The sequence below is a fragment of the Astatotilapia calliptera genome, chromosome 9 (genome assembly GCF_964374335.1).
Source record: "Astatotilapia calliptera chromosome 9, fAstCal68.1, whole genome shotgun sequence".
Classification (NCBI taxonomy): Eukaryota; Metazoa; Chordata; class Actinopteri; order Cichliformes; family Cichlidae; genus Astatotilapia; species Astatotilapia calliptera.
Genome location: NC_137430.1, coordinates 8760495 through 8773843, shown reverse-complemented (window position 1 = coordinate 8773843; position 13349 = coordinate 8760495). Strand labels below are relative to the sequence as shown.

Sequence of the window (13349 nt, the reverse complement as noted above, 5' to 3'; positions counted from 1 at the left end):
CAATTCATCGCAAGGGCATTAGCCACCTACTGTTAGTCACTGCAGTTTATCCTGGTGTTGGCATCATGTGGATGATTGTTCACATCCGGTGTTCACACCTTTTCAGAGATGTCTTCCACTAAAGCTAACAGGGCCACCACACATTAAAAAGGCTATGAATCATCCAGGTTTCAATTGAACATGTAATCTTTAATTCCTATCTGCTCTGTTTTCTTGCTCTGTCTGATGCCCTGGAGCCAGCGTTATCACTGAAATCTGATACTATATCTTTCTCAGCAACACTGTGTTTTGTCCCCCTGTTTTATGGTAAACGGATCGCTTCCCACAGCAGATACTGTGATGTTGAGCAAGTCTGCAAAGCTAGTAGGTGACATAGTTGTTTCTTTCTCTTTGACGTGCGCATTCTTTTTGATCTCGTGTGGACATTTGTGCGAGGATGAGACATGGTGTGTTTCAGGCAGCTATACACCTCTATACACCTGACAATGACTATGTGGTGGGTGCCATGGTTACACATCAGGTGGGATCATTGGGGAGAGCAGCTGTTTTGCACCTGCTGCCTGAAACACTGGTTTCTAATTTTTTATTTATTTTTTTTATTCTTCTCTTATTTTACAACATCGGTGGTATTTGGCTGGAAAAATGCAAAGAAAGAAGAAACAAATGTGGCAGTTCTGTATACATTTTTGACCTTTCAAGAGCCTCAGTTTGTTCTGATGCTGTGATTCCTGCTCCCCCTGGTGGTCATACGGCATAAGTACCTTCTCATTGACGGCAGAATAGAGAATTTAGGGAAAAAATGAAATTTGCTGACATAACATTTTTAGCTGCCTTGCTGATAATTTTTTTTAAATATTTTCATGTAACTGTCAGTAGTTAGTTCTAACAGGTTAGCCTGCTCTACACCTGTGGTAGACATTCGGCCTAAAAAGTAAACAGTGACTCTCTGGTCACAAGACCAACATGCTGTAGTAATACTGTGTTGATAGTTACCAAATGACAGAGTGCAGTGTCAGAAAGTCAGCTGGCAGTCGACTGGAACAGCCAACTTCAAACTGGTGGAACAGCTCTGTTTGAATGACTTTATCTCGGTGCGTGGGTGTTTGCTCCTTTGTGTGTCTGTGTGTGTGGTTGCAGCTGTAGAGGTAAATCCAGTCTGTCCAGTTCTTTCCCTAATCTACTAACCCTCCTTCTTTTACTGTCTAACCTCCTAACAAGCCCATTTTAACCTGGTAATGACAACACATTCTTGTATGTGTGAATACTTCCAGGGCAGGAAAACGCTTGTGCTGTACAAACGTTAGGTTTTCTCCTGATATATGTGAACCACAAAGCTTTGTGCTATGTTGTTTGAATGAATGTGTATGTGGAGATGGCATAGTCCTTTTGCAGCCGAGATTTGTAGTCAGACGTGCTGGCGATGTTATAAGCTTCAGCAGAAATTTTCCAGCTCCGCGTTTCTTTCCGTTTACTCTCTGACATGTCACATTGGTGCAGTTCAAACAGGACTATTAGTCAGGAATTTAGGAGATATCACAAATAACCTGCGCCCTTGATAAACATGGTCCTGTCCATTTCAGTCTGTGCATATTCTGGTTAATAGCCCACGTAGCGTGTCTACAGTGCTGTATCATTGCAGATGAACTGCAAAGTCAAAGTTCAGTGTTTAAAACGGAGTTTAAATGACATAATTTAACTGTAAAAGATGTAGCCTGTAATATTGAACACTATAAACCAACCACACCTGTAGACAATACGTCCACACAAACCTCTTGATTGGTTACCGCTGTTTGTTTTTCTCTCAAGAGGACTGATGCTGCTAGTTTTCTCCATGTTTGCTGTTTATAATTTGCTGATGTTCGTAACGATTTCTGTGACATGTAAATGCAAAAGCTGAATTTTAAAGACGTTATCTTGACACGGGAAATAAAAATAGATTGTCAGAAATAAAATACATGATTTGGAAATGCACTGCTGACAAAGGTGGATTGCCTAAAGCTATGTAGGGAGGGCGGTGCTGTAGCTCACTGCTCACCTATGTGCCCAAGGCTGCTGCAGGGTTTTCCTGTGTGTTATTCGCCTTTCCTACCAAAACATCTTAAAATAAATGTTGGGAAAGCAACCTGTAGAATATTCACCCATGATGGTGATGTCCACCCATTTCTTGAGTAACATGTTTTGGAACATTTCTGATCAGAAAAAGCACGATGATGTCTCTTTACGTAGAGTGGACAATATTAAAATGTCACAACAGCAGAGATTATGTTCCTGCTTATCTTAAATAAATCCAAGCCTTTCCCTGCTAATCAGAACGGATACAGGTATTAAGTGCATTTGGAAAGCTATGAAAGAGTTATTCATGGAGTTGGTGTGAGGGTTGATCTGTTTGATGAAGTAGGGAGTCAGATCTTTGAGCAGTGGAAGGATATGAAGGGCTGACACAGTTTGTCTTTTGAATGTGTTGGATGTTTAGACTTCTAAGCTTTACTTCTTCATCATGTTTGGTGCCTTTTTTCCTTGGTTTTCTCATTAAGGCTCATTTTTTGGTGCTTTTTAAGGAAAAAAATCGATTAGACAGGTTGTATCATAGATATTATTCTGTTGTCTTCATCTGCATAAAATAGAACTGCGTATGTGCATGCATCTACGCGACAGGAATTTCAATGTGAATGTGTGACTAAAGCATGAATGATCTCACTCCTTTCAAGTTTCGGTGGCTCTACTGTTAGGAGCACGTCATGTCCTCCCAACAGTGCTCTGTGTGTGTGTGTGTGTGTGTGTGTGTGTGTGTGTGTGTGTGTGTGTGTGTGTGTCTGTGAGTGAGTGATATCTGGCTCAGGTTCAGCAGTCAGATTATCATGCTGTGATTCATGTGCAGTCATAGAGCTGCATGCTGCAGCCTGCCCGTGTCCGCTCCATAGATCTTCATACTGATCAACAGCTTCCATTTCACATGCATGAGGTGTACGAGTGTATTTGTACAACTGGGGTGTTTTTGGTTTTGTGTTGCACACATGACCCTGTTGCTGATCTCGGTTTGTTTCAAGTGTGAAGCTGAACTTCATGTCTTCAATTCTTCCTTTAAAAATCATTCTGATACAATGATAGTGACGAGTTGGGGTTATATTTAGATTTTAGATGTTATTAAGATTACTCTTTGACTGAAATTTAGGCTGAAGTCAGTAGTCAGATCAGTAATCTCCTAACAATATCACTTGTATTTTTGTCTATTACTAATAATCTCTGCTATTGTACTATTATCTAGTATATTGCAGTAAAGCTAACACATTAGTGGCTCATTTAAAATTGATAGCAGCTTCCACACTGGCTTTTTGGTGCACACTGCCACCACCTGACCGAAGTGTATTATGAGCAGTAGGTTAGCAGCTACAAACCTAATTTTGATATTTCCACTGAAACAAATTAGGATCAGAAGACTGTGTCTTGAAATCACATTCAAACTGTTCATTTGCAGGTGCAAAAATGCATTTGTCTGTCTGCGCATTTATTGGCTCCCTGTGTGATTAGGGCTTTTTTGCCTTCCCCAGAAAGGGAAAAAAATATAATAAAAACTAGCAAAATGAATAGCAAAATAATAAGAATAATAAAGATCATTTTTGCCAAGTAAGTTGCTATTCTTAGCAAAAATAAGTAAAGTATCAACTTTTCTGATACCATGATGGTATGGGATCTCTGTAACACCCAATAAAAACCTATTAATGTTTTCAGATGATGAACACATGATTGAAATATAATGGAAAAATAGCGTCTATTCAGAACAACAAAAAAATTAGGTTACCCCTTTAGTATTAGTATTTATTTATCTAGTATTTATTCACAGCTTGTTTGTTATTTTATGGATTGTTAGCAAATGCTAGCTAAACTGTTGCTAGCTAAAATGTTATTGCCATAACTCATCTTATTAATTTATCTCATTAGCAGGTTTACCCTCGTTAGGATACTGAAGGATAAAACAAAAAGTGCAAATATGTTCAAATCAAAGTTTCTCATTTAGATTTTATCTGAATATGAAACACGTGAATGAAATGTGTAAATAGGGCCTTAGTTGTGCTGTTTATGTGCACTCACAGACCACTTCATTTGGTACACTGTTTGACTGCTCATAAGTTAAAATATCTAATGAGCCAATTATTTGGCAGCCATAGCATTTGGAGATTTAGACATGGTCAAGTTAAACTGCTGAAGTTCAGCACTAGCATCACAATGGGGAAGAAAGGTGATTTTAAGTGACTTTGTAGTGTGGTTGTTGGTGCCAGTTGAGTGGGAGTATTTTAGAAACTGCTAATCTACTGGGATTTTCCCACACAGCCATCTGTTTGACTTGCAGAGAAAGGTCTGGAGAAAAGAAAATATGCAGTTAGCAACAGCTCTCTGGATGAAAATGTCTTGTTTATATCAGAGATCAAAGGAGAATTGGCAGATTGCTTTGAGGTGACAGGAAAGCAACAGTAACTGGAATAACCATTTGTTACAACCAATGTATGCAGAAGAGCATGACCAAGCAACATGTCTACAACATGATGGGCTACAAGACCACATTATATCTTCTTGTGTCAGCCACGAACAATTTACACTGGAGAATAGAAGATTACAAAAACGATAGCTTGTCTTGAGTCTTGATTTGTGCTGTGACATTCAGATGGTAGGATCAGAACTTGGTTCAGCCGACATGAAACCATTGATTCTTCCTACCTTATCAATGGTTCATGCTGGTGGTGATGTGTGGTGCAGATTTTCTTGCCACACATTTGGGGTTGAGCATTGTGTAAACACAGCCTACCTGAGTAATGTTGCTAACAACGTCCATCCCATATGACCACTCTGTACCAACCTCTGATAGCTGCTCCTGCCATGTCACAACGCTCAAATCAAACTGGTTTCTTCACTGAATTAGGCTCTTGGCAAATAAGTACTAAGATACAAACACAAGAAAAGTCAGTTGTAAAGAGGAGTGGGTAAACTCTGATGTAGCTCTGCCTTAGGGTAAACTGTGAAAAATTAATTCTGGTAGCCATCAAATTGCTGCTTCACAGCTAGAAATGACTGCGATGTAGGCACTTTATGCATACACCAGATGCCAGTGCGGCAATTAGAAAGGCTTCTGGTTGGAAGATGGCCTTAAGTAAGAAATTCACAATATGTGCCTGATGAAATGAGTTCATAAAAGCAGGAAATGTCTGTGATATGGCCAATTAAATGAAATTAGATTCAAGTTAAATGCTCATTACAGGGAAATGAGTCTACTACATTAGCGATTACAATGTATGGTCTGTCAAAATTGTTGTGGCACTAGACAAACGTATTGTCTGATTACCGACTACAGAGTTCTTTGAGCTAAATGGTGAATCAAATGAATTGCAGATCAGGGAACATGCAAAACATGGGCCTGTATGTGCAATGGTTATGCTGAGAGGCAAATCCAGTTTAATAGTTCACATCTCATGAGAGCTATGAAGCTGCAACTGTGGCAGGAAAGAAAGATGCTTACCTGGGATACTCAAGTACAGTATGAGCTCTCTCATGTCTGTTCCTACATTCCTCTTTATTACCTTTCAGCGCTTCAGTTCTCCAGCATTATACCTTTAGACTCGATAAATGAAGATAATTCAAACGACGTTGTTCCCCTTGTCGCTTAAAGGCTGGCACTTCCTTGTGAACAGCGGTTAGACAAAGTGAGCCTGTCCCTGGGCTTAATGAGTGCAGGGGTGAAGGGTGATTCCTTAAGCCATTAACAGGAAAAAGTCATTATAGCTGAGGTACCTGAATCAGCAGTGTGGTGTTTTGTGTTTTACAGCAGGTGCATGCAGACGCAGAGCTGCAGGTATTGCAGTGACACTTGTGAACCACAAAGAGGCGCTCAAGCCTAGGTTACGGTGGTTCCCCCTATTGTCTGTATCCTGCCTGCTGCACAGAATGACGTTTTTTGTTTTGTTTGTTCCTAGGAATGGGTGCCGGCCTCAGAGTGACAGGCACATGGCATTTCCTAAAAGAAAAAGAGATGTAGCCTGACTGTCCAGACTTGACTGCTTTCTTCTTTTGTTGCTTATGTGTCCTGTTTATAATGAGCATCATATCCATGGTCTCTGTGGTTGAGCCCCTTGGACAATTGGCATTTTCTTGGCCCCTGAAGTTGGCATTGCCATAGCAACGCCAGTCGAGTGCCAAGTGGGCACCTGTGCTGGGTCGAGATCAAGCCGTGAGTGAAATTAGCCAAGGCTAAAGCAGGGTCCCAGCAGCTTCCCCTGGTACCAGGGCGCTGCCAGGGGAAATCAAAGACTAATTACTCTGTTTGTCTGTGTGTGTGTGTGTGTGTGTGTGTGTGTGTGTGTGTGTGCGCACGAGTGTGTGAACAAGGCCTGTTTGTTGGCATACGTTGAAGACTGTATGGTTGGACTGTCTCTGAGATTCCAGACTTGCACTAAGCTGCATTTATTCTTCTCTTTTTCTGGACATCTTGAGTTTAGCTGATGTTGTGGTTAATTTGACTTGTGCAGTACTTCATGAAAGATTTAAGAATCCACTGAGACCAATTTGATTTTTGCAACGGAGCATGATAAAGTTTCCTCTGTCTTTGCTTTAAAAGTAGAGGTTAAATGTCCAAACGTGCCATGGTTCAGTTTGTAGAGCAGGTCGTCTCCCAATTTGTAGCTTGGTTTGGTGGTTCGATCCCCAGCTACTCCATGTCAAAGTGTCCTCAGGTCCAAGATGCTGAAACTGAAGTTGCCCCATCCATGGAGTGTGTAGCTGGGTGATGGAGGCTTGTAGTAAAACTTGCTTTGAGTGCTCAGTAACAGAAAAATACAGCTATGTAAGTACAAGTCCGTCTTTTACTGTGATAATGTAATGACTCCACAGAAACCAAACTCATGCAATGATCAATCTGAGATGTAGTCACAATGTGTGCTGTATTTATGAGTTTCCTGTGGCTACACTAAGGTTTGTGATCTGCGCTGAAACCTGACTCATTTCTGACGTAGTTATGTGTCATCAATGAGTTGGAGCCCAGATGCTGCCCTCTTGTGGCTTGACAGACTATCATCTTTCTTTACAGTTTCTCTGGTTCTCTGTGAACCACCAGGACCTGTTTCTGCTTTGGAAAAACAGAAACAGATAAGCTGATACATAACTCCACAGTGATGTCAAGATTGAGGCAACTAGTAGTTATATACTTTTGTTTTATCTATGTTACTGCTGCTAATGAAACTAGCATCACAGATACGTCTCCTGGCTACAGTAAAGTCCAAATGTCTTCTTAACTATAAAGACCATAAAGGAGCATTCAATACCAAGTGAGACATCGTGCTCACACAAGAACTCACACCCAGAAATAGTCACACATACCCACACACATACATCTCCACAGACACACGCCCTGCCGCAGTCAGCTGTAATTAGCCTGTAAGGACCCAAGTCAGCTCTGCGTCTTAAAAGGCTCAGCGCGCTGGCGGATTTTTATCCTCACCTCCGTTGCTCCGCTCGGAGGCTTGTGGGCGGCAGCAAGCAGTTTTTCATTTCATTTTCCTCTGGGGCTTTGGATTTATTGTCTGCTCGTGCTTGTTTATTTGCTTCCTAGTTTTTTAAACTTCACTTACTCGGGAAAGATTTGTCGAGCACCGTTGTAATTTTTCAGAAACGCCCTCCCTCTCAGTTATGCGGTCGTATTCCCTCGCTGTGATGAGATGCCCATTGCAGCCGCAGTCTTTGTGCTTATCGCGTGCAAAAAGACATCCAAAGTGAGGAAACTCTCCGTGTGCGCTGTTACACTCAGGTACATACATTAGTTACAGAAACCAGCAGGTTTACTCGTCTCTTCGGTAGCAAGAAGACTGTTTACTACATGAGGCCTTTCATGTTTTCATTGCTCATTTTGCACTGATTAAAGGGCTACGCCGTGTCCTTATTTTCTGACAAGCTCCTCTAGACGAATGATCACAAGAAACTTGAGCTTTTGGGGGGTTGTTTTTGGAAGGGCAGCTTTTGTCTGGCTGATTGTTATTTGTTCAGCGTGGCATAGGAGACAATCCAGAGCAGTTCTTTGTTTGCAGAGTAATGGAAGAAGCGTTGTTCTTATGTTTTTATAATACTGCAAGTGCCATCACTGCTGTGTATTTTGGCATCTTGTGAGCCCATGTGGGCTAAGTATCTAAAACGTGCAGATTGTTTTCTGTAAAGTAATGCTTTAAGCGGGAAATTGGTCTCACATCTGTGCAAAATCACAGTATTGCCCGGCCCAGGTTGTCCTATAAAGTGCAATGCATTTTGAATTGGTAATGCATATAATAAAATAGAGTTTTTCCTTTATGGGTTGGATTCTCCAAGTTTTGGGAATTGATTTGCAGTGACCCCTCTCTCTGAGGGGCCAAAAATGAGCCAAAATCATTGAATCCCCTACAGGATTCCATGGTTCAGGTTTTTCCTTTAATTTGTCATCAGTGTTTTTAGTAGCTTTCTAAGTTGTAGACAGAATGTCATTCCAAGGTTGCGTCTGCTGTACCGAGTCCAGTGTGTGCCAGATGAGATGAAGTCTCTCTGTCTGACGAACCATTTTCATGTATTGATGTGGAACAAAGGTCATGTTGTGGTTATGAAGCTGAGATAAGGTAATACAAGCCCAGCGAATCTGCTGAAGCTGCTATTTTAGACGTGCTGAGCCACCAGTATGGATGGCGTTAGTCCATTCTTGTTGACAAAAACACAGCTTCAGCTGTACGGCGTATGCAGCGTGACATACACAGCCCTGTGCCTGGGGTAAGAATGTTATTGCTCCATATTGCAAAGCAGCAGGCAACTCCTCCATCTTCCACAGTGGGTTTCTTTAAAACTGGTAAAAGTGGGTCATGTCACCGAGTCTGTTTCTCAGCTCAGAGGAAATCCAGCTAGTCATGTAGGTGTCTTTGATTTCTCCTGCGTGACAGCTCCCCTACAGGAAGAGACTTTTGCCGATGCGCCAAATCGCTCCTGACGTTGCGTCTGGAACCCCGAATACTGTCTGGAAATGCCAGGCCGTTTAACCAAAGCTCTGGATAGGCTGTGCCAAAGCAACCTCTGCTCTCGAACACGCCTGTGTAGAAAATGATCCTGAACATACACACATACACGCGCACACTCTCATCCTTGAGCTGTGTATGGTCGTGTGTCACGCAGGAGGATGTTGGTTCTGGTTGACAGCTGTCAGGGCTGCTTTGCTTTCAGTGTCTGGACACTTTGCCAAACAAGCCTATTATCTGCAGCGGCAAAGTCTTGTGGAGGGGCCCGGCATTGCCCCAGGGGGCTGATTTGGGTCAGGCGCCATGAGACAGGCCCTAAACAGAGGTGACAGATACAGACACCCCCCCTACTGGGATCCTGCAGGCCTCTCAAAACCCCCTGGAGAGATGTTCCTAGGAGCACTAACATAACAAAGGAGTCGATTTTCTCTGTTATGTGGCGAGCGCTGCGCCCGCAAGGCCCACTGGCATGAGCCAGTGTGAGGTATTGGTTTGGTTTCTTTGCTTTTTATCTTTATTGCCTCATTATGTGGCTGTTGTGAGTTCGGTACCATTTCAGAGAAAAGCATCGTCTCCCCACGCGAGCCATTTCCACCTCACCTCATGGGGGCAATGGTGCATTCTTCGTGGGGCTCTATAGGCTATGATTGCCAGCTTGAAAACGACTTACACAAAGTCAGAACGAGTTCAACAGAAACCACAATCTTAAACAGAAAAGTTTAATCTACCATCAATTGCTTATTTTGAATATAGACCTATTTCCCTCTCACCCCGCTGCTTCTCAAGTCCTTGTTAAACCAAGCGCGTGTCTCCTCTGCATGACAAGTAAGCCTCTGTAGCTTTTGTCTCAAGAGTCTCCAGACCGTGAGTGGCTGTTTTCAACACTTGACTACTTCTCTTCAGAACCATATATAATTACCCTCACAGATCCAAAGTCACTCCAAGGTTGTGTCTGAAAATTGGCTTTCAAATAGACTCGGGAAGGCAAAGCGCTGTTTCTTAGACTGCATTAATTTATTACAGGGTATATGACATATACCAAGCTACTTGGGATTTTGAGCGCTGTGTGGATTTAAATATTATAGTAATTAGTATAAATGTGCGTGTGGCCTGGAGGCTAATGGAAGACGGAAGTGTTGGTAAAGCACATGTGCAAACACAGCAGCTTTTACCCCGAACCACCGGATACAGAAACTTGTATGAGCATGGTTGACGTATCTGAATAAGTAAAGAAAATATGGACAAAGTATAAAGAAGGAGAGATAAAAAATAATGAACAAATGGGACGAGAGACGAGAAAAGCATCCAGAGGAAAAGATGCTAAAAAGTGTGGAGCTGGCATCGCCACAAGCTAAGCCGAGTCTGGTGCTGGCGGTTGGCACTGCACCGTGCTGAAGTTGACACTGGCACGGAGACGGAGGGAGGCGATGCCAGGGCCGGGAAGCTAAGCCTGGTTTGGAGAGCTTTAGACAGGCATATTGTAGCAGACAGAAGACTGAATCCCCTCTAACACCATGGTTGTGTGCTCTCATTGCCTTGTCTTCTCGTGAGAAAAGGCTAAAGACCTCTTCAGATTATGTCCCGTTCTGCTAAAATACTGAAGGCTTACAGACATGCTGAAACGCTACGTGCTCGTCGCCTCCACAGCCGCTGGTCAGAGGGATTTGTCTCTTTGCTGTCCCTGTTGTCAGAGAGCTTTTAATATCATTAGTTAATAAAAGTCCATTCAAACAGCAACTGCATTGATTAAATTTGTGATATTAGCCTAATCTTTGATTTCTTTAACAGATGTATTGCCTTAATTTTGTTAAACTTGTATAATGACAATAAAAAATCTTGAATCTTTAAAAAAATTCTACCAATATAAAAGAAAGCTAAAATAAGTTTATGTTCTTTGGTAAAGCATAATGATCGAATTTAGTCAGCAAGAGCTGTGAACAGGAGGACAATAAGTCACCTCAAACTAATCTGGAACGTTCACAATTAGCTCTTTTAAACTACACAGGACCATGTAAGATTCATACATTTGAACATTTTATCATCTGTTTGTCGTCATCTCCTTCTCCTCTACCCATCCTTCTTCCTCCTCACCTAGATCTTCATCTCCTGTAATAAAGTCATGGGTCTAACACAGGAAAACATACACAAAGATTCTTATTTATCCCTGATGTTGTTGCAATTATAAGCAGATCAACCCTACCGTGTCCGAACAGCCGAAAACGAGTCTGCTAAACAACAACAACCTTGGATGCACCTCAAGCTTCAATAATGCTAGCTAACAGCGGCAAAAATAGCAGCACTTACTGACTGAAAAGTTCTGGAAATCCTCAAAAACTCAGTGTTGCTGTTATTGACTTATATCAGACTCCTTTCCACAAAGCTCTACTACCTCCTCCACAACACTTAGGCTATGTCCACACAAATACGTGTTCGTTTTCTCTCCGTTTTGGCCTCCCGTCCACACTGAGACGGCGTTTTTGGTCAAGGAAAACGCAGCGTTTTGAAAACGCGCTCCAAAGCAGATACATTTGAAAACGCAGTTTTCACGTCGCAGTGTGGACAGCGAACCTGGAGCCTTTTCGTAAACGATGACACATTTTAGTCATGTGATGCAGTCATGTGACCAATTAAACTAAGATAGCGGAGGGCATTATACAGCAGTTGCTTTGTTTGCTCTCAATTTTGACAGCCCAATTAAAGATTTCAGCTTTTCTTCAAATTCTTTAATTCTCGATCACTTTTACAACTTTGTACTTTTTTGTTACTCGCAGCAATAACTCCACCTCATTGTCAGTCCATTTAAAAAACTCGGTGCTTGTCCTCAACATTTTGCCACGACGTTTCAAAGAGCCGGAAAGCAAATGAGCAGCAGACAGAAATGAGGTAGGTCCAATCATCTTGCATTTCACGCATGCGCAGGACTGGAACGTAAGCGTTTTCGGCCGTTTCGATGTGGACACACAACTCTGTGAAAACGACTGAAAACAACAGAGTGGACCCGGAGCGATTTCAGACGAAAACGCCGTTTTCAAATTTATCCGAGCTAGTGTGGATGTAGACTTAGTTGTGGACATTCCACACGGTGATCTACAGCTCAAAACAGGAGATGACCAGATCATTTGAGGTGATTCGGAGGTAAAAATTAAAAATATATCAAAGTAATTGTTACACATCAATGTTTTATTCTTGATTTATTGCTAAGTGTTGGTATCATTAAAATATGTTCAAATATAGTTTGTACAGAAGTGTTTTTATATCGTTACGGGGAAACGAGTAAATAACCTTCAGTTCTGACATAATTGAATCTGCTTTAAAATTCTGTGTCTCCAGCTTCAATTAACAACTCAAAGGGCTCTGTCTGGGTTTCGGGGGATTGGAGGTGGTTATTGTTTTATTCATGACCATCATCGTCACCATATTTGTGAAAAGGAAGCTGGCAACACTTCTATTTAAAAGTCTTTTCATGTCACCAAAACTTGTTAGACCCGGAGCCAGTTCCCACCTCCCTGGGGCCCCCAAAGCAAGCCCGCGAGCCATGAAAACCATTTGCCACGGGGCTGGCTGTGGCTCACGAGATAAAGCCAGTCATATTGGCTCCTCTAGTCTCCCCTTCTGAGCTGCTTTTTTAATAAATGCTGTAGCCTAACTAATAGAAGTATTTCATTCTTACTTTTTGTCAGGCACAGCATTGGTAAGCAAAGCCGTGGATGAAGTTGGCAAGTGAGCACGACGCAGACAAAGAAATGCACTGCCCAAACTGGTTAACCAGAGGGACAGACTAGAGACATATGCACTGCTCCTTAACACTGATGTTAGCTTGCAGACCTTAAACTTGGATTAACCTGAAAGCTTTCTCACACGGCAGTCTTTTTTAATTTCCTCTTCTCATGAGCAGCAGGGCAGTTTGCTTCATTCGTCACTGAAGTTGTAAAACATGGGCACTTGTTTTAAAAGGGGGTTCGGGGTCCCTGCATAATTTGAAGGTCCTATGCAACTTGTGTAGTCAATGCAATGGAGTGCTTAGTTGTAAACTCGTGTTGTTACATTTCTGTTCATTTGGCTCAAAATATATCAACAAAAACATGCAGGTGCTGCAGCTAAGTCTTTTATTTCTTTTTTTCATAGGTCGATACCTAATTATGGCTTGAATAAAACTCTGAGAGAAAAATATTTTAACTTTAGTAAGGCATGAGTTTCTTTTGAACCCTCTTGCATCTAAGAATGTTTCTATCATATTGATGCATTTTTGTTTGTTTGTTTAGCTGTATGGATATAACTAAATTTTACTTCAGTAACACTTATTGGCTAAAAATATCAAATATTTGCTGGCTAGATTTACTC

At 41.8% G+C, this 13349-nt stretch overlaps 1 protein-coding gene across 3 annotated transcripts in view; it reads left to right on the top strand.

The window, feature by feature from the left end:
* The window catches only part of LOC113028738 (partitioning defective 3 homolog), a 352394-nt gene that overhangs the window by 37841 nt on the left and 301204 nt on the right, over positions 1-13349 (top strand). The window lies entirely within an intron of this gene.